We start from the raw sequence: 25,760 nt of genomic DNA on the forward strand, positions 1-25,760 counted from the left end.
GCAGATTATATCTGAGCTGCCTTCACCATCAGCCTCTATACTGTCAGTGTAGACAGTTGTAGGTATCTGGACTGTAGACGTATAAGTATTGATGAGATGAATACCATCCAAGTTGTTCATCATGAAAATCTTGCTCTATTTGAAATAAACAACAATTAAGGCATCTAGAGGGGCCATAACTGGACAGATAGAACTTCCAAAACGACAAAGTGGTAAACTCAAGGACTTGAGTTTCCTCCTATAATTTCCCATCGTTTAAATGCAACCAACAGTGATACTGTTTCCTGTGGGGGCATGGAATTGACAGCAAAATCTAGACAGAGTAAATGCTGGAAAGAAAAAGATACTTTACAAATGACTTTACTTGACATCAGATACAACTGGCCTTCTCTTCCTGGATCAGTCTATTTTTTTTTCCTTTCCCCTCCACTGAGGGCCAAAGTGCTTATCTAATGTTGATGAATCTACAAATCCTTTTAATCATATTTTGATTGGTAGTAATTAATGTGTTTCCAGTTCTTTCCAGTTGACTAGATCAACTCATATTCCCCAAAAAAATGAATATAACTTTCAATTTTTCCTCAGTGGTTTAGTCAAGTACTTTAGTGCAGAACTCCTTCTTGGGTAAAGTGCTCTACATTCTGTTCAAAGCTTGATGCTTTGTACAAATACAATGTATTTTTAGTAACAGTCACACACATCATCATCTTCTGTGTTCCATAAGATATAAACTCTTTTTGCAGCCCACTAATTGTGAAGCTAACTGCAGCTACGTAAATTACTTTAAAGTTTTCAGTGTAGTTTAGGGCTTTGTTCAAGCCTTGTCTTTGCTTACTGCTTTTGCTCTTCACAGATTTGCGTGGTGCTAATATGAACCAACCTCCATCTCCCTTTCCACACATCTCTGATGAATATTCTCCATTTGGTAAGATCACTGCTACTCAGCTTTCCAGTTCTGTCTTTTGAGCAGTCTTTTGTCCTTGGGAATGCTCCCAATGACCTCAGACTTTACAAGCTCTTACTGGAAGTTGGCAGGGAACCCAGTCTCCAGGGATCTTGTACACTAAGATTCCTTACTTTTCCTCTCTCTGTCTTTAAAAACGTCTCTTGCTCATTTCAGGGAGGAACTATTCCCTTAATGAGGAGGAGCCGGGAGCCTAGCGCGACAACAAGGACAGCTCATGGTACCCAAGCAAGGCCAGCATGGCCAACCCAGGGATGGTAGCCTAGCTTAACCAAGAGTCCAAATTGTTAGGCAAGTTGGTAGTGATGAATTAGGTCCAAGGTCAAACCAAGAAGGCAATTCACATGTCAGGATCAGGTCCAGCAACAGTAACCAGGGTCACACACAGCCCAGTGACCACCAGGCAGGTCCACAGAGACAAGACAGGACTGAGGTCAAGCTGGGAAGTCAGTCTGTGGATCAGGGTCCAGATCAAGGGATCCACAGACATGGCTATGACTGAGCTGGAGACCAGTACTCCTACACTGTACTTCTCTACATCTCTCTCTGCAGTCTCTAATTTTTCTTCTATTTCTTCATTTGCAGGATATTGCCCTAAAGCAGCATCCACAAGAATCATGATTCTAGCAAAGACCTTGCAACAATACAAAATTGTATGGATTTCTCTCTCTTCATGCAATAACACTTTGCTTTACTTACTGAACATATCTTATACAGCAGAAACATTCTTTTCAGTGTGTGCTTCCAGTTTTAAAATAGTACAATATGAACCAAAATAAGTGACATTCTTACATCACTCTTTTTCACTGTACAAGGAGAAAAATATTATTCAAATTAATGCCTAATTGTTAAAGCTTCCCAGTATTTTTATAGTCAAAGACTTCAGATTTATATGAAGACAGAAAGTTAAAATAGTATTATATCCCAAAGAAAAAAAAAAAAGTAGGAAATAAAGTGTTATAAAAAGGTCTGGAATTTTTTTTCCTGGGTGGAAAAATTACACACTTTTCAGGTCTCTTCCACTAATAATTCTTATCGTGTTTTAGAACTGCCTCCCCACAACACACACACAAGATGTATTGTTTTTAGCTTTCCTTAATGTAACAAATTCACAGAAAATTCACATTCAGTGAGTATTAAATACATTACAATCACCCACAAAATTAAGGAAAATGCCAAAAGATAGCTCTACTGCATATTTTTCAAGAAAAGTCCATTGTGAGCAAGTATATAGCAGAAATTTCCCCATCAAGTCTCATAACCCTCTGCCCCATCAATCCACCTCTTTTTTGTTTACAATCAGTATCCAGATCTTTGTCTCTTCATCTGCACAAATTGAATATTAAGCATCTGATTTCATTTTCTTATGCTATACTCCAATGCTTTCTCTGCACCCTATAGGAATATTACTGTGCTGGTTTTCAAGGGCTAAAAATAAAACAAACACATGTCAACCCAAGGACAAAGCTGGAAGGAAACACGCTTTAATGTAACCAAAGAAGAATATATTTAGCATTTTGCTACTAAGAGAGGATGAAAATAAACTTGTCAACACATAGCTGCATCTAACTGTGGAGCACACCTCTCCTCTCAATTCTTTCTGTGACATTTATTGATATAAAAGATGGATTTAACTTTTCTTTCTTCTCAAAAGTGACAGTCAGTATCTCCTTCAGCTGACCAGAAGTGCCTTTTGAACTGCAAAGTAAAATGCTTCCATTCTTTCAGGCAGTTTTCCCCCCCACCTCCCTCCTTTTTTTTTTTTTTTAATCAATTAATGGTAATGTAACTTCAGTATTTTGGACATCCTATATTTCATTTAAAACTGATACTAAAGACAAGAACCATTACGTCTGCTTTAGCTAATCCTTTAAAACATAAAACCAAAAAATATTCTACAATGAATTAAAAGCAAAAGGAAAAACATTTCATAAATGTTAGAACTTGTCTAAATGAGTATAAGTTAGTCTGCTATCATTCTAAAACTATTTTGTATAGGTGTATAAACATCTAAGACAGAGAGCAACGGCAACAAGCTCATGTATCAAGCTGAGCACAGTTTCTGTGATTTGCTCTGTATTGCAAGGAAAATGTGGAACAAGCAAAAGGCTAAGACCTCAAAACCCCTGCAAAACCTGTGGGTTCCTACATCCACCACCACAAAGAACGGTGTCCAATAGAACTAGGCAGTATGAAGCCTCCTGGTCTGCAAATGTTTCCACATCTAAGAGGAATGCTGCTCTGGAACAAGACAACTTGCTCAAAATGTCCAATAGATTCAGCAGGCTGACCATTTCAATATATCACAGGTTTTTTTTTCCCCCTCCCATACTAGTTCTCAACTACACGTCATTCTTTTACCCACCAGTGCAGTCAAGGGGAATGTATTCAGTTCTAAATTTAAAATGTATTAACATTTTAAATATTAATGTAGAAAAGCGTTATGGGCTCCAGTAAACTTTTAAAGAGTCTCCTAATGTCTGCAGAGGAATATTTGGGAAGTTCCATCCTGGGCAAGGCATTAACAGAGTTTGAAGAGCTTCCTTGTGCTTAATAGCGCTCCTTTGAATCTCACTGCTTGAAGTTCAACAGTCCCAACTAACTTCCTAATGTGTAAAAAACAAAAGGCAACATGAGGCTCTATTCTAAAGTTGGCAGTGAAAGACCAAAAACCAGCCAATATCTTGTGATACTTTAGCTATGGTACTTGGAATGAGTTTCCTTTACTTTGACAGCTTGTATGTATTTTTCTACATGATATGAACTCCCACCATCTTCATACAGACTCTAGATACCTTTCAAGTTCTCTTCCTCCCGAGGCCATTACAGACTCATTGTGTCAACTCTGATGATGGAAATACCTCATCTAAAAAGTAAAATACTGACAAGCGCTCATTTTTTCCTTCATGGATACAAAGCCTATTTATACAATTTCATGACTCTATTGTTTAGAAAGTATAAATTAAAATAAATAAATCAATCAATAATTAAATAAAAAAACCAAAACGTTAGAAAGTGTGGAAGTGGAAGAGATGACTCACCTGCCAAATGCATCCTACAGACATTTGTTAATATATATTAAATATTCATGGACTGAGATTGAAATCAAGAAATCATGTTTCAGTATTAGATGACACTGACAATGTAGAGCAAACACATTCAGCAGTCAGCATTAGTCAACCACACTTCATCTTTAAAATATATTTATATATCTTTCATTGCAAAGACTACTATAAAAATCTTAGAAAAAATCCTAACAACATAACAGATTACAAGGCAGTTTATTGGTTAATTGCTTGTTGCCTAATTCATCTCCCACTACTTCAGACTTGTCCACAGCTTAATCTGCACTGCCAACTTAACACTAGCAGCTTTGCAAGAGAGGAGGAACAAACCATTAGCTGACTGCAAACTTCAGCCTAACATTATTAAAACTATTCACAGACCACTAGAATAATTGCCATGCAACTGTTCACAGGTCTGATTTCCTGGCCTCTTCTAACAGTCCCATACTGGTGGGTTGGTCTCTTTGGATGTGATATAGATACAAACTATAACAGAGGGTTTTCTTCTTAAAAAATGAACTATTGCTCCAGATTTGCTTTTATAACATGGATATCACTAATAATTACAGGCAAAAATACATTTCTTTAGAAAAAAATTTCGTATGAAGTAGTTCAGTATATTTATTGACTATATCGGAAATCCCATGGCATGGAGGTTTAACTGCTTCTGTCATTTTTTGTTCAGAGTGACATGGTGGTATATTGGATTTCTATGAAAACCTACATCCTAATAGTTAAACCAGAAGCACAAGCTTCTATTGATGCACAGCCACATTGTATATTTTTGAAAAACACTGTAGAATTTGGGGACAGAAGATTCCATATGGAAAAATGCTTCCAATCTTTAAGTTGTGAAAACAATCAGTAAAAGTGCTGTTTTTTCCAGATAGGTATTAATGTCTAGGTACATAAAATCAACAAAGATTTGGGCACAGAACACAGTATCAGGCTGTGGGGAGGGGGGTTGAGGGGGGAGGAGGAAGGTGTTGATAAGCAATCTAATTTTGGTACTCAAAATGCGAACATTTAAAAGAGTAAGAAAGGGAGGAATTAAATCAAAATTGAGACTTCACAGCAGTTTCACAGAGTTCAGCAGCATATTCAAATTCTAGCATCAAATGCTTTTGCCGTTTGCTTAATATAATGTGCTGTTTCAATAGTAAGAAAAAAAAAGTCCTGTGGATTATAGGCTTGGAACTATGAGCAGTAAGCAAAGATGCTTCTTTTAGATCTCCAGGGATTGAACTTGTTCTAGATCTTAGCCCCCAGCTGGATACCATTGCCAACAAGGATCCAGATTTAACCTTACCTGTCTTTGAAGGGACCTGCCCATACAATCGGTATGATGGGGACAAACAACGGGCTTTCTATGCTAACTTCGGAGAGGGGGAATAATATTCGAAATTCTGAGGAAAAGAAAAAACACGCACCTAAGTTTTTACGCAAGCCTGCCGCATTTCCGTTAGTGTCTACTTGTTCCTAATCCTTCAAACCACAACGCGCACTCGAAGAGCCCCTCCGTGCTCCACCGAGCACTCCCGGCTGCACCGAGGGAGCTTCCCGCCGCGCCGCCCCCCGCCCGCGGCTGCGGCCAGCCCCGCGCGCCCCGCCGGGGGCTCCGCGCCGCCAGCACCGCCCGGCGCCCGCCCGAGCCGCGCAGAGCCGGGCCAAGCGGGCGCGTCCCCGCGCTCCCACCGCAGCGTCCCCGCGAGCCGCCGCTCCGGCGGCCCCAGCCAGGCCCCGCGCCCCGCCGCGCGCCCTGCCGCCCCCCGGGGCCCGTCGCCGCCGGGATCGCCGCTCCTTCCGGCCCTCTCCGCGGGCGGCGATGCTGAATCACCACGGGCAGCGCTTCGCCGGCGGGACGGCGCCCGCCGCGCCGGGGAGAGCGGCCGCCGCCGCCGCCGGGCTCGGGCAGTGGCGGGCCGAGGGGCGGCGGTTTAACGGCCGCCGCGCCTGGAGCGGGGCGAAGCGCGGGCGGGGAGAGCGAGCGCCCCGCGGCTCCCCCGCCGTTACCTTGCTGGGAGGCCCCCGGGCGCCGCAGGGCTGGTGCGGGCCGCGCCGGGCGAGGCGGGGCGAGGCGGGGCGAGGCGGGGCGGGGCGGGGCCGTCTCGGGCAGCGCGGCGCAGCCCCGCCGGGCGGCAGCACCCGCTCCGCCGCCTGCCGCGCCGGGCACTACCGGCGGGGGCGGGGGCGGGGGCGGGCCGGGGGCGGCTAGGAAGCGGGAAGGAACCACTCCCCGAGAGGGGGGGGGCCGCCGGGCACCCGCGGGCGGGGCGAGGGGGCCGCGAGCCCCCCTACCCCACCCGCCCGCATGTGTGTGCGCGGAGGCCGCCTGCGGAAAGGCGGACGATGCCCGCGGAGCGGGGCCGGCGGCGCCGAGTGGTCGCGTCACCGCCCGCCGCGGTCGGTGCCCCCCTCCCGCTCGCAGTGGGAGCGGCCCGCGCTGCCCGTGCGCGGGGACGCAGAGCACCTAGCAACGGCCGCGGCGGCGCGGGCGGCGGGCGGCGGGCGGCGGCGGCGGCGGCGCGGCCTCCTCGTGCCGGGCTGTGGCAGCGCCGTCCCGCCCGCTGGGATACTCGCAGTGCTGGGAGCGCCCGGCAGCTAGCGCGGCCAGGAGCTGTTTCCGGACGCAGCGCCGCTTCGGTGGGTTTAGTCAACGTCTGTTGACACTGACGGGTCTATGTTGGTTTATACTGGTTTTCAAACCGAGGTTCTGTTGCTTTTGGTTGTTTTTTGTTCCTTCCTGCTTGGCCTTATCATCAAGATCTTTCGTTCTTTGTGCGTAATTGCTGTATGCCGCTTTGAAGGTGCTGTCACGGTCTTCTGAAGTATTTTGGAGCCTAGCGCAATGCACGTGGCCTGACCAGGTAACTCTTAATATCTTTTAAAAAATTAACAATGGAGCAAGAATTTTCAGACAAGGATTTAAAAATGCATATCTTTAAAAGAATAAACAACTTTCAAAAAACCCTCTTTTTTTTGAAAAAAGTAAATAAAACCAAAGGCCAGCTTAAATTGGGTCTATTACCCTCACAGACTGTGTAGTTTCCCATGTACTTATTTATGAGGCTGAGTCAGGTCCGCCAGCAGTGCAGATTGCCATGCCACTGGATTTACACTGATTTATACTTGCCATGGAACTAGCCTTGGTGTTCTGTTGAGTTACTCTTGTTGCTGGTATTTGGAGGGGTTTTCTCTGTTTTATCAATTAATCAAGCCTCTCCATATTATAACTTGACTTTCTTACGTGATACATTGCTCAGTACTTTATACTTTTAAAATCAGTTTGGTCTCACCTTTTTCTGAATAGTCTCTTGGCTAAAATAGGCATTTTATGACAATCTCTACAACTTTTCAAGGGTGGTTAGAAATAAATACATTCAGTGTGTTTAAAATTCAGTTATTCAGTAGGTTTAAAATCTCCCATCTTCAGGAAAAAAAATGAATGAAGAAGGATGACAGTAACTTGAAGTTTGTTAAATGACATGGAGCAAGTTAAGTTGGCTGAAATTTTGACCAAGAGTAGATCGGTATTGTATTGTTTCTTCTACTTTCTTGAACTTCTGCAGAGATAAGCTGCCATTTTAATAGGAACAGATTGTGGGCTTCTTTTACAAATACTACACTGATAAGGAAAGAAAACCAGATAAAAAATCTTTCAGAGCATCCTAAGGAGATGTGAAAGTGTTTTCTCACATGCAGTACAGAATGTGTAATTTGTAAAGCTGAAGAATTTCTTGACTGTTACAGACACAATATTTTTAATTTATTTTGATTATAGCTTATATTGTGGTTTTTACTGATATGCAGGAATTATTATTTTTTCACTGCTCAAAGCTTTGTTAGGCTTGTCAAAAAAAAATACAGGTATAATTTCTACCCACAAGTTTGATCTCATTGAAATTCATATGCTTATTTGTGTAGGTTAGCATTTGTAGGAACAGACCTAAATTTTAATGAAATAAATTATTCACTAAAACAAAGGCAATGTGATCGAAGCTTGTCACCAACCAAACATTTTTCATTCTTCTTACAGATGTGTTAGAGGATCCTTGCAGGGAAAAGTTTGATTTTGCTTCCATTAAAGTCACTTGGAATTTTGCCATTGACTGCAGGTGATATAATTGGAAAGGTGTATCTACATTGCATGTTATCTCTGGGTCAAAGCTTGATTTGTGCCTATGTCAGACCCTGTCTGCTTTGTTTTTGCTCTGTGGTCACCTTCTGGGTCCCTGGGCCTGGTCTCTGAAGCCCACAGTCCGAGGTGCGCCTTTGTGCAGTGCTGAACTCTGCTCTATAGCAGGAGAGTGGCAAATCACAAGAGTTTAGGACAAAGGCTTGTCCCCAGCTTTGGGGTTATTCTTTCCAGCCAAACCTGGTTCCTTGCAACATATCTGTGCCCACCCTGCTCTGCTTCTGGGAGACGCTGTCTGACAGCCTCACTTCTGAGGTGCAGCCGGTGCCTTCCCCTTCCCGGGGAGCACAGGTGCAAACGGATACTGGCCTTAACTGGGAAATCGCAATCTGTGGCCCGACCTCCCAGTGAGGGCTAGAATCTTAACAACACAAATGTTTTTACTCCATTCCTGGGAGGCAGCAGGCATTAATCTCTCCCAGAATGTGCGTTTAGTTGTTGTTTGCCAGAAGTAGATCACATTTACTTTTCTAATGTAATCTGCATTCTGAATCACTCTTAAAGTGAATTGAACTCACTACCTCTAAGTTGAAGTGTAAGCATTAACAAAATGTAGCAAGAAACTAACACAGGGTATTAAATACCCAGGTGCTTGATAAGGAGAATTAAATAGAGGAGTTTTAGTTTGAATATTGAGCTAGTTTAAATATTGAACATTGGTGCCTTTGAGACAACAGATGTGTCCAGATAATTGCTACTGTAAATAAAACTAGCAATAAAAGATACCTTTTATGGCATGAAGATCATCTTATGAATTTCACAAATAAAGAAACATAGGCAAAACAAAAATGTAGAGATCGGGAATGAATTACCATTTCACGTAAATCCACATTTTTCTATGAAAGTTCTGTGTTTTTTTTCTTACAATTATTCCATCAAGGTATCCTGTGTACTTTTATGACCTTAAGTAGTCATAGTACTACTATATACTACGTAGTACTATACAAAAGAATGGTGATGGCAATTGGATCAATCCTGTCCTTCAGAGAAAGGTTGATTATTTATTTGAGCATAATTTCTACTTTACCTTTCCTGTTGTTAATAATGTACGCCCTGAATAATTATGAACACTCTAATGCTGAATATATATAATCCAAATCAAAGTCAGTAACTATAATTTTTCCAAATTACAATTTTCAAATTAAATATTCAAAATATTCTATTGTTCAAAGTCGCAAAATAGGCTTTGAAGTGAAAACATATTTTTTCTGTCCCCTAATCCACTGCCGTTCAACTATCGGTTTACAAAGGTGCAATAGGATATATAATCTCCTACGGTCCAGAAAGCCTCAAGTTGCATTGCCTCTGCTGTTGAACTGGGTGGTAACTTCATGTAACTCTTAGTGCTGAGGGTGCCAAAAAGCCACAGTAAGGTTCAAAATGTTTAAAATAACAATCATGAGGTTCAAAAGCTTTGAAGCAGAATCAGCATGAAGCTCTATCGTATGAAACCTAGCTATTCCAAATATATTTTCTTCTGTTTGCACAACAGTCCATTTGCAATATATTTGCTAATTAGTTAATTATGCTTTTCTGACAGGTGCGTTTTTCAGCTTTCTATATAACTATGTCTAAACATAGTCTGTGCAGTCAAAAATCAGCCATTTCCTAGAGTCTGACTCTAAAAATAAAAGCATTGCCAATGAAATAACAAGGTTCAGTTCAAGTTCTCTCTCTACGCTTTATATTCCCCCAGGATTCTCTGTACAAGACTTCTCAGCCCATATATGTTTTTCGCTTCAAAGATCAACACTCATTTCTTTTATAATAAGCCATCTGCTCAGTGTGTTAGCAAAATCCATGCAACATTTTCCCAGCAGCACCAACACCTGCTAATAGAGACTATAGTGTTTCAGGCAGATACTGCCAGCCTGTCACAGCTTCTTATCTCCTATCTCTCTAATCTTCAGAGTACTGTCTGGGATTATCCCCTGAAAATCAAATGCCCAGCAAGATGGCTTGTTAGTTTTTGTATATCACCAAACATGTGCTATGTGCTTGATTTGAGTTCATTGCTGGTGTAAACATCTTTTATTATACAGAGCAATATGATTTTACAAGCTGTGACAGTATGATGTTGCCATAACATATACAATAATTTTTTATAATCCTCATCACTCCAAACACTCTCTGGGTGAAATTCAGTACCGATGTAAGCAGCTACCATAATTCTAAGGGTATCAATAGACTGCACTCAGTAGCACTGGAGCTCAGTGGGGCCCCTTTGGTTTAGGCATGTCTTTGAACAGCTTTAAGACAAGAGAATAATTCTATTTATAACCACACAAAATATCATTTCAGAGTGTCTTTATCTTTTCAGTAATCAAGGCTTGGGACGTTCTTTTCTCAAGTAATCCTGTCAAGTTCCCATCTGTTCTCTGCTCCTGATTAAGAGCAAAAAGGGAGTCCCAGAACTTCAGCAGTTTAGAGATGTATTTCCTTTGGATAAACAGCCATCAAACCAGTAATGTGCCATTTGTGGCATTTTCCCATTTTGTGAAGTTTGTAGGATCAAGTCAGATACAGGAAAGGGAAATTTATATCTGCTGATAAATTAAGTTTCTGGGGTCATCCAAAAAGGAAGAAACAGCTTTCTTACTGCACATAAGCATTCACCAATTGGAGTAAGATCGTAGTGTTATCAACAGCTGCTTGTGCTATTGCTGGCCTGCAGGCTCAAGTAGAGGTGTGTGTGTGTCTCATTCCTTGCAGATGTTGGACACAGGAAATAAAACAGAATTTAAGAATTCTGGTCAGGATTCACTGAGAAGAAAAATGGGAATGAAGAGAGCTTTCTGTCCTGGTAGCGTTGGGGTGTTTCTCATGTAGTTAATGTGTCCTTCTGCAAAATAATGGAAAAGTTCTCAACATCTGTTAGATCAGCATCTTATTAGGTAAAACTGAAAATTGTTTCATGTAGGTTCATGGACATGAATCTGAAGTTGTCAGTTCATTAGTTTGACATAGTGCAATGTGATAACTATTTTGTATGATATTGTACTACTGTCATCTTAACCATTTTAAGTGAAGATAACTAGTATCTAGGCTTTATACCCTAAAGAGAAGCTGTAGATCTTCTCTCACAGATTGTATTGGTTCAACTGACAAAGAAAACTGGGCACTTATTTTCATTATTAAAGTCTCTTGATGCATTGTTAGTTTGGGCTGAAAGAAAAATGGAATTAAACTCTTTTACATATAACGTTAAAATTTGTTTAAAATAATTATTCAAGAAATAACTGGTATACCTTCATCATAAGCACTAAACAATCTTGTATTGACCACTGTACAGGCATTACTCTCACAACATTCCTATCAGGTAAATATTACTTATCTCGTTTAAGAAAACGATACAGAGATTCAAATTTATCCCAGCTGTTGCTTCAATGTCACATCAGCAATGCGTTTGTGCCAAACAGGTGAGTACATTGTCAAAAGCCACACAGGAGATAATGGTCTGGAATATGTACAAGGTTGAGAAAATCTATTTTCAGCATTCGTCTAATTTACTTCACACTTTGCACACCACTTGGAACACGGCCTTTGGAGTCAGTGGCAGAACTAAGTGCTTGGGTCCTTCCATTCCTGTGCTCCCTAGATTAAATGTCATAGACTCGGTCTTAAAAAGCTTAACATACACTTAAAATTTATTGTTTGATTTATAACTTTGTCATGTTTCTTAATAAATATAGATTAAAAAGGAGATGATTTTACTTTCTATAATACTTTCAGAATTTATATTCTGCACAAAGTATTCCTGCAGTGGAGTTAACTAGCAAGTCTGTTTCTGGAAAAGCTCAATTCCAGATATAAATATTAACATTATCTGAACTACAAATAATTTAGTGAATTGCAGAAATACATGTATTATTTTTCTTGTAAAAAAGACAATTGAAAAGTCAGTATTTGCTTAAATGGAATAAAAATGTGTACTGAAATTTGGATTTCATTAATATGCGCTGTTAAAATGTTGAAATAAATGTTAGCTCCTCACTGTTTCTACACAAAAATTTTTACTTTAAAAATAATAGAGATTATGAAAATCCTAGATGCCGTAAGAAGTCCTTTACTCAGATCTGCCATTTCACCTCAAAGCAGTTTCTAGCTGCATGGATAACTTAGTCTTTGGTTTGTTGGGGAAAGCATTTTGCTTTTATAGAACTGTGCAGTGATTTTGTAATGGGGACAAATACCTTCAAAGACTGTAATGGGACTATAGAATCTCTGTAGATGTTTTTCTCATTGCACATCTCTTCTTCAGTTTCTTCACTTATAAAATAGAAATGACAATACCTACACCCTTCTTTACAAAAGTGTTCACTAGGTGTATCTCTACCATGTGGTACACTGAAGAAGGGATGGAACAGTTGCATAATAGCTGTAATGGGCTTATTCTTCACAATTTTATTTGAAAGACAATAAACCTGTTGTTTAATGTGTTAATGAGAAGGTTGAAATATATCACCAGCTCATAGTGATTATTTTTATGATAAAAATATATGTATACTATCTATGAGTATATGTACAAAAGCCAGCTAATAGAGTAAAACATGCCAATGAAAAATACAAATATGTAGGTCAAATTATAACCTCTGGAGGAGATTTGAAACAGTGGGACACATAGTAGTCTCTAACATTTACTGTAAAAATGCAAAAAATTGCAGAAGAGGTTCCCTGTATGTAGAAAATGAGCAGTAGCTGGCTTTATGTCACAACTTCCAGTGGCCCCACATTCAACTCAGTCAGATGTGCAGCATGAGGACCCTGGAACAGCACATTGTGAAATGATCTGCCTCGGTTTAATGTGCTTTTCCATGCAGAAAACAGTTAATGTGCCTTTATCATGAAAGGTTTTCTGTCCATCTTTAGGGTAAGGACTAGAGTGCAAATGTAGAAAGGATAGTATGATAATAACCTCATTTTCTTTAAATGACCATACTTACGTTAAAAAGAAAAGAAAGTTCTTCAGTTGATGATTCAGAGCAGATAGTGGCAGATTTTGAGTTTGCTACTCTTCAAGTCCCGTCCCACTCGCAAATTGGACTGACAATCTATTGCACCAAAATTGGTAGAAGAGAAATTTTGACCAAGTACATCAGGGAAACTTCAACTTTTATAAAAAATGGCCTAGAATTAGCAGGTCCATGAAGACTGGACAAGACTTCACCTTCCAAAGTTCCGTCTGCAGTTATGAAAGATTTAAATTCACTACCACCCTGCATTTTTTCCTTTTTGACTTGGTAGTACTTTTTGGTCACTTTGCTCTCATTTAAGAGACTACATACGGCTTAAGAGGATATGAATTTGGATTACATAATCAAGGAAATGTTTTAAATGCTTTTTTCTGTCTCAGGAAAATAAAAGGACAAATGATGTTTACAGGATTCAACCAAAAGTTCCAGATAACTTAGAATTTCATTCCTGAATCTTAATCAACATAATAAAGTTATTCTTTCAGACTGTTTTCATCATTTAATCACAAAACCACAAGTTTCATACATGGGATGACATAACATTACGTAATAACTTTTTCATAGCTTAAATTAAAGCAGTGTATTTTTATACTGAGTACAGCTTGAAAAAATTTAATGTTAACAAGAATTAAATTTTTTTTTCTTAAATAGTACAGGCAGAAAATGGAGTTCAAAGTTAACTTAATATTCCTGTATGACCAAGTTCACACTATATAGCCCCCAATAGCAATTATTTCGTAAAGATCAATGAAAGAGGTACACATATAGAAGGAGTATCATGTTTTAAATCTAGAGAAGTAGTTATGTACTAACGTGTATAGCAGTAATACTAATACTTTTCTGAAGCAACTCTTAGTAATGAAACACTACCAGGAGAGGATACAAACTAAATAAACTTTTAATCTAATTTCTGAAGCATAACCTGAAAAAAACTTTAGTCCTAAAATATCAGGGAAATGGTAAAACATTTTAGTACTTTAGCAGAATGACACAAGTGCAGGTTGCTGGTTTTATAACTCTGCATAATTGTGTATGAGAAAGAATCTGCTGTTTTGTTTCATTAAGAATAAGCTTTGAAATATTTATCAGCTAATACTTAACCCCTCTATTCATCATATCTGATTGACAACTAATATTGCAAAGAGTAACATTTTTACTCTTATTTGGATTCCCCCATTTTAACTTAGCTTTCCAATAGGCTTTTCAGCTTTTTAAAGCTACTGTCTCAAAAGGCACAATAAAAGCACATTGTCAAAATGAGAAGCAGAGTAGTCCTTTCTGTATAGCCAAAGTTTTCTTTCTCATAATTTTCTTTCATTATATATAAACACTTTATCAATAAATAAAAATATTTATGTCACAATAGGAAAGCAGTGTAAAAAACAAGAAAAAAGCCGTTGCCAGAAAGTGTTTATTTTTGCCATATATCACAAATTAAAACAATTATAGAGCATAAAAGCATAAAGCATTCCAGAAAAAATGTGCAAAATAGTCCCTGTGAAAGCATATATCTCTTCATACAGGTATAGGCAGGCTGAATCAGTCTGTTCAAGAGTGACCTCACTTTTCCCTGAAGGTTCCCAGCCTTGGGAAGACTGCATGTTGTCCCACTGATGTTTACTGGGGTTGTGCTAAGCAACCAAATAAACTAGAGAGATTTAAAGGGGCCTTACTGTGTAGTCTCCAAAATCACACACAAAAAAGATTAACTTTCCAGATTGCCCTACTTGTGGAGGAATGCATAGCATGATGTAGGAAAATCCTTGAAACTCTTTGCTACTGCTTTTGGTAACAAAGAAATAAATGACTGCTACAAATATGATGATTTGGAGTATTGGTTCAAACTACGGAGAACATTTTTGGTGAATACAATAGATAATGTTAATATAATTTAAATTTCCTTTTAATCTCATGGGGTTTTTATGTCTGAGAAGCAATAGTCGCTCCATTATTGAGTAGATTATGATTTATTATTTCAATTACGGCAGAAAACAGAGGCCTTATTCAAAATTAGGACCCCACTATGATGCAGCTGCCCAAACATATACTAAAAAGACCATCTTCAGACCAAAGATCTCCAAATGACTCCACTGAAAACTGTGGAGAAGTGACCAGAGATCTCACACACAGCGCAGAGACACAGGCACATGAACTCAGACTGCTCACACATTCCTGAGCGTGCAGCAAAATCACAGATTCTCCTAGTCATAGCACCCTTTTTGTCTCCAGGCTAAACAGGTTGCTTCCCACACTATTTTCTCTCTTAAAAGATCATGCCATATATTTCCCTGTAGAGTGAGGTCCCCTCCGAGGTGGAGAGATGAGACTCCAGGAGGGCAGGGCAGGTGAGGAGGATCCCTGCACATTCTTTCCCATAAGTTTATCTGTTCTCCTTTCTCTGACACTTTCTCCGCACAGATGCACTTCAGTTCTTCTGACTTCTTTGATCTGTCCCACTCCCATTCTCAAACCCTCTTCTCTTTGCACTATTTTATTCCTTTCTTGCAGTTCTCGTGCTGCCTATCTGTGGCAGGGAGACACTGCCCTCCACTATGTGTTCCGCTGCGCTCCTTGTACCTCCTCCTGCCGTTCTCCTCTTGCCTCTTCCTCTTCTTTCCTCCCTGCAGCCCCAGCAACCATGGACTGTCACAAATGCCAATGAAACTTTCAAAATCTTCTGCCTTCGGCTGTGTGTCTCACAGCGGGATGGATGAAAAATCACTACATAACTGATAAGTATTGGCATTGGTTGTATTATTAATATTTGCATATAAAGGATCATTATACAAAGCATTTAACTCCCCCTTCAAACTGATAGAGGACAGAGAAGAAATATCGCTCCGATATACTGCATAGATTAAGTGCTTCTAACTAAAGGAGAACAATGTAACCACATTTATCATTCCTAAGAAATTATAGGAATAAATTACTTTCCCAGGAGAACCATTACTGACATGTCTTTTGTGCCCATTCAGTATACTGTCCTATACTAACCTTCAGGGAATGGATATGGCTAATTATACTCCTTTCTCTGCAATAAATTGGTAGAATGCTATAGCAGAAAATAGAGAGTGTAAGCAAAGTATTTGCTTTAAGACAGGTTGTTTTTTTAAAGTTTGTAAGAAGTAATAGACTCAAAAACGGGAAAACAATCCAGGCCAGGTTTTGCAGATAAAATCCTGATGTCACTGATGGCAAAGCTTCTTTTCAGTATGAAGAAAGCAGGAATTTGTGAATTCACAAAAATACTTTTCTCCTTGGCAAGAATTTTTATGACCCTTGCCCATGAGGGTTGACTTGTGGTTTGCCTTTTCATTAATGACCCAGCTGAATAGACATGCCCACTACTCTATGCCCAACCTGATTAGGGAAAATAAAATCTAGTTCTCCAATTATTTGGATGAAGCAAGGGATGATAAACATCACCAAAGTGTGCTGCTGAATTTCATTAGCTTTGCTAACTCTTACAAAGTAATGATTCTGATAGTAAATCTGTAGTACAGTAAAGGAAAAGATCAAAAAAACATACTAGGGTGGGAGAAGAGATGGAGGGAGATGAGAGGAAATAAAAAAGGAGGAAAAGGAGAGCAATAAGGAATATTAAGTCTTTAGGGTTAAGAAAAGGGAATTTCTTGGAGAGGAATGGATTTTTTTTTATTTTAGTAATGTAAAATAATAGAGGGAGCAAAAGAAAGTTATGTTTAAATGAGCGGATATTTTTTATTGTGACAAAAAATATCAGAAAGGAAGATTTCTGAAGAGAGCTATCAGAGAAGGAAAAGAGCAACTGTCTTAAATGACCTACACATTAGATGCCACCACTCCAGATTTAAAATGTTGTACCTGGACATAACATGAATGAATAAGTGCAGACATTATCCCTAACATGGTCAGGCATCTGCATGATTATACATTCTCTATTACAGACCTTGGTTGATTGTCTTTAGCAACAAATTTTTGAAAGGAACTATAGTATTGGAAGCAGAAGAAATATGATGGAGGGTAATTCTTGTATGTAGACACTTACTGGTTCAGATACTACTTGGGACTAGAACTGCTCTTTGCACAAATGGACTGAATGGAGTTCTTTCATGTAAATTTGATGACTAAGAGGTAGTATCCTATGCCAATTTTAAAAATCTTCTTTCATATTCCTGTGGAAAAAAAACAGTATTTCACATAGTTACCATCTTTCAGTGTAAATAAAAAAAATAAAAGTTTCAAGAGAAGCAAGATATTTATTTCAAATATTGGAAAGTCAGTTCAACATTTCAGATATGAAACTGAGTTTAAAGAGAATCTGCCTTAGTCTAAACTCAGATAGAAGTCAAAGATCTCTGTTTCATGAGACAAAAAATGCTTGAGAACACTCAATTTCTCTCTCTGGTGGATCAATCGTGCATATATCAAATATGCAGAACATATAATAATACTACCATTAAGATACCGTAGCACAATCTCAGATTTTGGAGCTGAGAGAAAAAAGCTTTTACAGTGAAATTTGCATTACAACCACTTGAAATAGCCACTTCTTTATGTTGCTGGGGTTTAATACATTCTTATTGGCTAGTACCATAGACATTTCTCCTTCTAGCCTCTTCAAACACAAACCAAAAATAGATCTACAAAAATTAAACAAATTTTCAAGTCTGTTTATTAGCTGCATTTTTCAGATGCAAAGTGGCTTCTTACTGATTGTTGCTTTCAAGAATAAAATTTTATTCAACAGATGCACATCTATAAATATGATACTATAATTTTCTTTGCTTGCAATTTCTTACAATGGAAGGTTACTGGTGTAAATGTACCTTTAAGAGGTTTGACTTTCTGCCTTTAAAGTGTGAGGAAAAGGCACTGCAGACACATTATTAAAGAACATCTATCTTAATTTTCTGATCCTAGAATGATTCCTGATTCATGGTACTAGCAACAAAAAGAAATGAAAGAAACTCTGGGAGAAATCGGAGCATTTAAAGGCTGAAACACTGAAGTACCAGAAACTACTGGAAAGAAGGAAAGAACATTTGAATGTACATCTGGAAGCAGTAGCTGTTATTTAAAACCAGCTAACCAAAAGGAGGTTTTCTTTCTGAAAATAGCAAGTTCAGATGCATTTGGCATATTTAATAGAATTCAGCAATTCAAGCAGAGGATAGCCATGAAACTGTTACAAAAAAAATGAGAACTGCGCTCTAGATAAAAACAAAGCATATGAAAGTTATAAACAGTAAACATGAGGGTTCAAAAGTATTTTGCAGCTTATAAAGTTGGACAGTCAATTACAGCTCAGCATATTTCTACCCAAAATATATATTACAATAAATCATGGAATTTCCCTGTTCTAGGGCATGAGCTAGTTAATATTTTTAGATTTTAAAAAATCTTGCCATTTTGAAAGCTAACTTAGCTCCTGGTTTTCCCTGGAACAGAGAACAAATAATAAGAAATTGGACTCCTAGAAGTTCACTCCAGATGATGCAACATAGAATTTCCTTTAACAAGTACGTCAATAAAGTGTTGGATCAGAGGGGTCTGTGATACCTTAGATATGACCAAGAGCTGAAAATATCATATGGCAAAGATATTAGAGGCCGAAAAGCTTACAGAGCTTGAAATCAGAAACAAGCAATAACAACACAAATACTGCAGATGGGAAAAGCTGAGATTTAAGCAAAAGCTTATATTAATTTGAGAGACACTGCAAGCACAAGGAGTCTGAACGCGATGAACAAACTGCATATTGATAACACCTCTGGTTTAGATGAATGTTTTCGTAAGAACAAAGGATACTTGCAAAAGAAGATCATGTATGCAGAAAAAACAACAGTACGCTGTAACCACAAGAGCAAATGGGACTTGTATTACCTTCAGTGAGGCATATGTGCACGACTCCTGTCGTTCCCAGGAACTGTGCTCTGACCCTGAGAGAAAATCCACAAGTTATAGAAAGGTAAATGGGTAAAATTCATGACTTAGAAAAGTGATTTTGTTTCTGTTAACAGCTAGCTTCTAGACATAAATAATAAACCAGGGAAAACATCCTAGACTGTTTTTCTGTTTTTAGATGGCACTGCTAAAGATGCTACAGCTGAAGAGCTGATGGTGCATTAAAAAGCTTATTAGCTTCACTTCTTTAACAAATATAGTAATATGTGACGGGGCACAATTTACAGGACCTACATTTGAGCAAATTACAATGAAGATTAGATTTAGAGATGTCCCTATTAGTTGTCATCAGTCCTAATTGTTGTTTGAAGCAATGTCACAGTACTAAAACAGATCTGAGAAAACATCTGTAGAGTCTGTACATAAGAAATGGAGCTTTCTACTTCCAGTTGTCTCACTGAACAACAGTGATAAAAAACTCTTAACTAGAAAGCTGGTAACAATAGAAACTGAGAAAAACGTGGGTGTGAAAAACTTCCAAGTGCAGATATAGCTAACTCTTCCTTCCCCCTTTCCTTAATATGATTTGGATCCTAGAAGCTGTTGTCAGCTGGGAGCAAATGTGATACAGGGTGAAAATATGAGAATTGACACAAATTTTAGCGATGCTCTGAAGTCAGACTAACATTTGCTGAGGAGCAATACATTTTATGTATTTGCTTTTTCTAAAAATATTTGTGAGAATAAATTTTCCATTTTAAAATTCCAAAAGGGAGGAAGAGAGGGACAAGAGCTCTAGTGTTTTTCTTGAAAATTTTTCATTTAGAAGGAAGCATAAACATTAAAAAGATCAAACTTTGGGACATAACACTTTATGAAAAAGTGAATTTTTTGCCTCCCAGCAAGAGTATCACTGATGGTTCAAGCAGATCTGTGCATATATCTGAGAGTAATCAAACATTATTAATAATGTAGTTAATAATATGGCTATAAACATAAGAAATTCTGTGTTATATTCAAATCGTTTAAGTTTCACTATTAACCTGGTTGGAAAAAGTATCTGTGATACTGGGAATTGTTTTTTAAGAGGCCTGCTTTCCTAGTCTTAGAGAGAAGCTCTGCAGATGACATATGCTATGTTAAACAGATGCATCTGAAATTGTATCTTGAGGTAAAAAAGTAGCCTTTTAGAGAACAGGCCTCCAGAGTAATCACCGAACAACACAGAGGACATTATTTTGGGAGTTTCATTCTATTAATGCCACTGTGTACAGTGACTGCATTCAAATATCTACTTGCCTATATACTTTAAGGACTGTAAGTTGTATCTTAAAAAGCAACTATGAGGAGGGAGTGGTAGAATTCATAGGTATAACTTTGGAATAACACACAGACTAATGAATGCCATCCAGTAAAGAAATAAAACATATACATAAGGAAAGTAATATGCTAATTTTTATTCCCATCATAATCCATTTGGCTTCCATTTGGGTTTGTCATTGTGTAACAGATACCTGTCCTGCGGAGTCTGCCTTTCATTGCACTCCCAGGTGAGGCAGGCAGTGCACCGCACAGTGCAGCGTGTGAACCTCTACATTATAGGAGGGTTTGAGATTAAAAAAAAAAAAAAAAAAAAAAAAAAAAAAGGATGTAAAAGCATATCTTGAAAACCATGCTATATAATGTTTTTCATATCAATTAGCTGCCACTGTTTATGAGATGAGTACAGAGAAATTTTTAAGTGAGCTTTTGTGATACTGGTTCAAAGAGATTCTGAGTCTTTGCAGAACACGTAACTATGACCAGACTAAAGTCAAGGTCTTTGAAACAGTGCACAAAGATACCTGCAGCATAGACGTCTGTCTAGAATTTATTTCTTTTTTGTTCATTCTAGCAGTTAAAAGAGATCAATGTATGATAAGCTTAAACATTTGGTGCTTTTTCTCAAAAGTCTTCATGGCAAGAGGTGACACAGCATGACATCATGCGTGGAGACAGGAGATATCCAGGAAGAGGAAGGCAAATCAGGTAAAAGAGGTCTCTAAAAAGTTAATGTCTCTGAATAAAGATATTGTTTTCTTATGAAGTGTGTGGTTATAAATTACTGGAAGAGAATAATTCAGGGGGATTATCTGTGTAGTTTGCTACTAAACCATAAAACAGTTGAGAGAGTGGGAAGCTACACTTCTCTCATGGTGGAGGGGACAGATAAAGTGCTGAGTCCTCCAGTGCCACTGTCAGGGACAAATGTGGTTTTTGTTAAAGTACCTGCACCTGTTTCTATTTTTGAAATTCGGAAGAGGGATTTAGATAACAATAGCTTTCAAATTCTGAATGCTACTGTACAACATGAATCTGTGAAATGCCAAGGACTATCCTAGATGAAGCTAAGCAACAAAACCTAGCTCACAGACTGTTAGGCAATATTCTCCTCACTTTTTATGCCAAACTTTCCACATCTTTACTTCTCTTTTCTTAGTAGATGACTGTTTGAGGGTTTGCTGTAATATTTTCAAGCCACAAGTGTAACTCATATGTGAGATAATTACATTGTTATTTTTAAATTTCATATGAAGGATAAATGTGTTAAAGATATTAATTTAACAGTTTCCCCCATTTCCCTCATTCCACAACTCTCACTTAAACAAATTCACTTAGCTGTTTGGTGTCTCATTACTATTTGGTAATACATATAATACTGCTTTTTGTTACCATCTATTCTAATAGATCATGTTTCTAATTAATTTGTCCTTTTGTTATTAAAACAATCTAATAATAGTATCTTTTAAAAGCTTATAAACTAGAATAAGAAATTCTCTGCATGGTGATACTGTAAAATAATCTATGTTTATTTTTTCAAATGTAGTAATTAAGCCTGGTAAACTTATTGTATGGACTCCCTTAGTTAGCATTAAAGTGGCCTTCATATAACATAGTCTATTTCATTTCCAATGTGAGTTATACTAAATTGACTTAAGGTCATTTTTAATTCTGAATAAAAATATATAGAGAGGGATTTAATACAGTATAGTCTACTTTAAATTTAGAGCTGTAATTAACATGGAGATCTCTGTAGAAAAGCCCTAAAAAGAGAAACTAAAAAAGTCACTATTTTTTTGTAATCTTTATTCTGTAAGTGATCCAGAGTCTCAATATATACTTAGAGCAAGCATTAGTATAATATTAATAGCATCCAAATTACACTAAGCATGCAAACAATAAAGTTAGCTATCCTGAAAGTGTTCTAATATATATTTTTGTAAACAGGTATATATGAATAACTTTGACTAAACAAGTAGTATTTACATTCAAATCTGTGACTATGAGCAGGATTCAGAAAAGTATGTTTGCAGGATCAGAAGCTGATGTCAGACAGCTGTACCATCAATTTTGCTCTAACTTTCATTCTTTTTGTAGTTCATGTGCAACAATTCAGATATGATGCTGAACTGCTAACAATATGAGAATAAAAATGTGCAATTAAAAGTTGTGTGTTTTTCTCTACTTTTGATTTTTGTATGCCATCAGCTATTGTGAAGAAAAGCAAATCAATATAGTATAAAATACTTTGCTTTTCCTAGGCTGGGCAACCACAGGTAAAACAATTTTGGAAACCCTGAGTAGAAAAGGAAAGGACTTCTCTCAACCTGCATGAGGAAAATTTTAAGATGAGCTGGATGGCAGCATGATACCAGCAAATGGATTACAAAGTCAGTTACAGAGGCAGGTCAGTAAGAATTTTCCTTAATACTATTAGCTATTCCTTCTGAATCACAAATTTGCAGGCATTATCTTCTATGAGCATGGAAGAATTCAAAGAACAATAATGAGCAACTGAAGAAAGTGCGGTCTGACTGGTAGCCAGAGATCACAGCCCTTCTCCCATGATGAGATGGTCATATGAGACAAAGGACAAAAACTGAGCAGCCGGACTTTGCCATTAAAGCAGTCTGTAATTTATGTCTGCAAAAAATATGTCTACTCAGTGGGATATTGATCACAAGACAGAACCTATCACCTCCCAGGAGAATATAGCTACTATCCAAAGAACATTTGACAAATTACTATCTGTCAAGATAGCAGGCAAATGCATAGTCTAAAGAAACAGGTAAATTTGAACTATGTCTACAACATCAGAAAAAAATTGATTCTTGAGAGGTGTGGTGAAATACATAAAAAAAAAACCAATAAGGCAACATATAAACTCTTTGTTTCTGTGTTTTAATGTTTTTTCTGACCACTGGCTCTCTTGGGGAACACATAATGCCAGCGAGGGAGGGTGGCAATGGTGAAGTGGCAGCTGCTGGGGTAAACTTACTACAGAGCTTCTTCCTTGGAGTGCATCTAATCACACTGAAGAAACTTCACATTACACTTAACTGCAAATTTCTCCCCCTTTGGACCAAAAGGTCCCTCAAAACTGTAACAGTTTAGTGGGCAGCACTCTTTTTTCTGAGGCTCCAGAGCCCCTGGATTCACAGTCAGAGTAGAGCAGAGAATATTTTTCAGGAGAGCTTACAGTACAGGTAATGACCAGGTTGCTCTAGTTTCACTGTGGATCAAGGTGTTGTAATCTCCAACATTGCAGAAAACCTACGTAAGACCTTTATTTGCTGCTTTCTTAAGGAAGGGTCCTCAACAGGAATGAGTTGGGTCAGCAGATTTGATCTTATCTGCACAAAGATGCACTTCATTACTTTGTACAGCCAATGCATGGAGTGGGACATCGGCATACTCAGCTTTTCATCCCTTCCCTCAGCACATCTACCTGACATGCTCAGAATATTCTTGGCAGGTCTTAAATTATGCTGCATCGATGAATATTCCTATTTCTGGGTCAGAAGCTGAGGATTAGGAAGATTCCCTCTATAATCACCAAAAGACACCCAGGCTTCTTGACTGGTTAGCACCACATTGGAAAAACATGCCAGACCAGCAGAGCAGAGGTTAGCTGGCAGCACGAAATGCACTGGTAGTCTAGAACAAGCTGAAAGGAAAAACAAAGGGTTAAATGTCAAAAGAGACCACCTTATTTAGGAGTGGAGAAGGAAGCTGGTAGAGGCATAAAAAGATACAGGAGTGTGGGATTTAGGAAATGACCATCAAAGACAGCATGCTTGTCATTCACCCTGCAATTTAGAGGCTCTGCTGCAATCCTAAGGCAAACTGGCCATGTAAAGAGAACAGCAACAGATGCAGGTACATATCCATAACCTGAGCAGTACCAACATCCCCAGGATAAGAAATATCAATGTGAATTGTAATTCCATAAGGGCAAAATCATGAGTGTATATATACCAATCCCTTTCAGAGCAGGCATACCTTAAATGTGAGGAAAGAAAATTCAAATGCATAATGATTTAAATTTCATGACTTGTTTCAAATCTATATTGAAAACAACTGTTGTAGTTCCTAGAGAAATGTTGCTATCTCATCTAGAAATTGGCATGATTAGTGAATGAAAGGATATGTGGTTCCAGAAGTAATTACTACATTACACAGTGACTTCCATTAAAAGCACAGGTGAGAGCCTTTGATCTAACAGTTTCTCTCTCTTTCCTGTCCTGAACTGACCTTCTCATTTCTAGTTCTGGGTCTAGGTAGAGTGGAACACACCAGTTCCATCCAAGGGCTCCCAGAGAGCTCCAACTTTTATCACAGAACAATGGTCTTACTTGGATATCCCTAATTGATAGTACCCAACAAATATGTAGAAAAAATGAATTAAAACACACTATGCATCATTGAAATGACAAAATGCTCTAAAAATGCTGAACCGACTTTCTTAGAATACAGCTTTTTAAACAGAATTTTATAGAGAGCAGCAAAACAAATGAAATTTAAGTGTTTAAGTTGCACCATTACTGAGTTATTCTAACATATCCAAATAGAACATTTTTCATATTTGCATGATTTGATTGTTTAATCAGTTAAGCTGAAAGAAACTTAAAAGAAACAAAGTACTTTTGAATGAGCAGTGACATGAGGCATTTCAGTGCCAAAGAAATTTATATAAGAAAGTTCAGGCAGACTGATAAGTAAGTATTGGGCTAGAATAAAAGATGATGCTCTGAATGCTAATGAAATCAGTCTACTGTAATGCTGAAATGTTCTGCAACTGATTCATGAATATTAACTTGTCAATATGTCTTAAGCTGTATATTTAGTATGAAGATTATGAAGGTCCAGCTCTGGGTCCTTGCTTCTGTAATCTTCACTTAGATATGTAATATTAGGATCATGGAAGTTGTATATGTTTTGCAGCATTGTGAATTATCTTACTTTATAAATATGTTATGTGTATGATTATGAGAGTGTTTGGCTGATGTAAATGCATCAGCAGTCTACATATATACAGAGTATATACTTACTTCAGAACTAGTGTCATGCACTGCTGTGCATACATATGTGTATATGCTACATGTGTATGGAGTATGTGCAATGACCAGGCAACCCACATCTGGCAAACCCCCAAGCGTAGTAATAGCTATTAGCTTAGCTAATTGCTAAGTCCTCACTTATGAAGCCTATGCAGCATAATCTGCTAGTGGAGGAATGAGCTCTAATGCCAAGAATATGCTAAAGATGCTGCAGCATGTCTCACTTGTTAGCGATGCTGCTGCTGTCTTCTCAAGGATATCAAAGCGCCTGTCAGCACCTAGATGAAAATCAGCTGA

General features: G+C 38.3%; 1 protein-coding gene and 1 long non-coding RNA gene across 5 annotated transcripts in view; one reads left to right on the plus strand and one right to left on the minus strand.

Moving 5' to 3' along the window:
• The window catches only part of TTLL7 (tubulin tyrosine ligase like 7), a 77,155-nt gene extending 71,063 nt beyond the window's left edge, over positions 1–6,092 (minus strand). For all 3 annotated transcript variants that reach the window (XR_009959140.1, XM_062581784.1, XM_062581786.1), the window contains exons 1-2: positions 6,043–6,092; positions 5,339–5,435 (exon numbers count right to left, since the gene is read on the minus strand). The gene's annotated coding sequence lies outside the window, so the exon portion shown is untranslated. The remainder of the gene's footprint in view (positions 1–5,338; positions 5,436–6,042) is intronic.
• A 522-nt stretch (positions 6,093–6,614) lies between these two features.
• On the plus strand, positions 6,615–23,966 carry LOC134143467 (uncharacterized). 2 transcript variants are annotated; one of them, XR_009959120.1, is made up of 4 exons: positions 6,615–6,672; positions 18,100–19,147; positions 20,978–21,111; positions 22,665–23,966. It is a non-coding gene; the product is annotated as an uncharacterized LOC134143467 (long non-coding RNA). The 2 variants fall into 2 exon arrangements; XR_009959119.1 differs by having other exon boundaries at positions 21,035–21,111.
• The last annotated feature ends 1,794 nt before the right edge of the window (positions 23,967–25,760 follow it).

The sequence above is a fragment of the Rhea pennata genome, chromosome 8 (genome assembly GCF_028389875.1).
Source record: "Rhea pennata isolate bPtePen1 chromosome 8, bPtePen1.pri, whole genome shotgun sequence".
Classification (NCBI taxonomy): domain Eukaryota; kingdom Metazoa; phylum Chordata; class Aves; order Rheiformes; family Rheidae; genus Rhea; species Rhea pennata.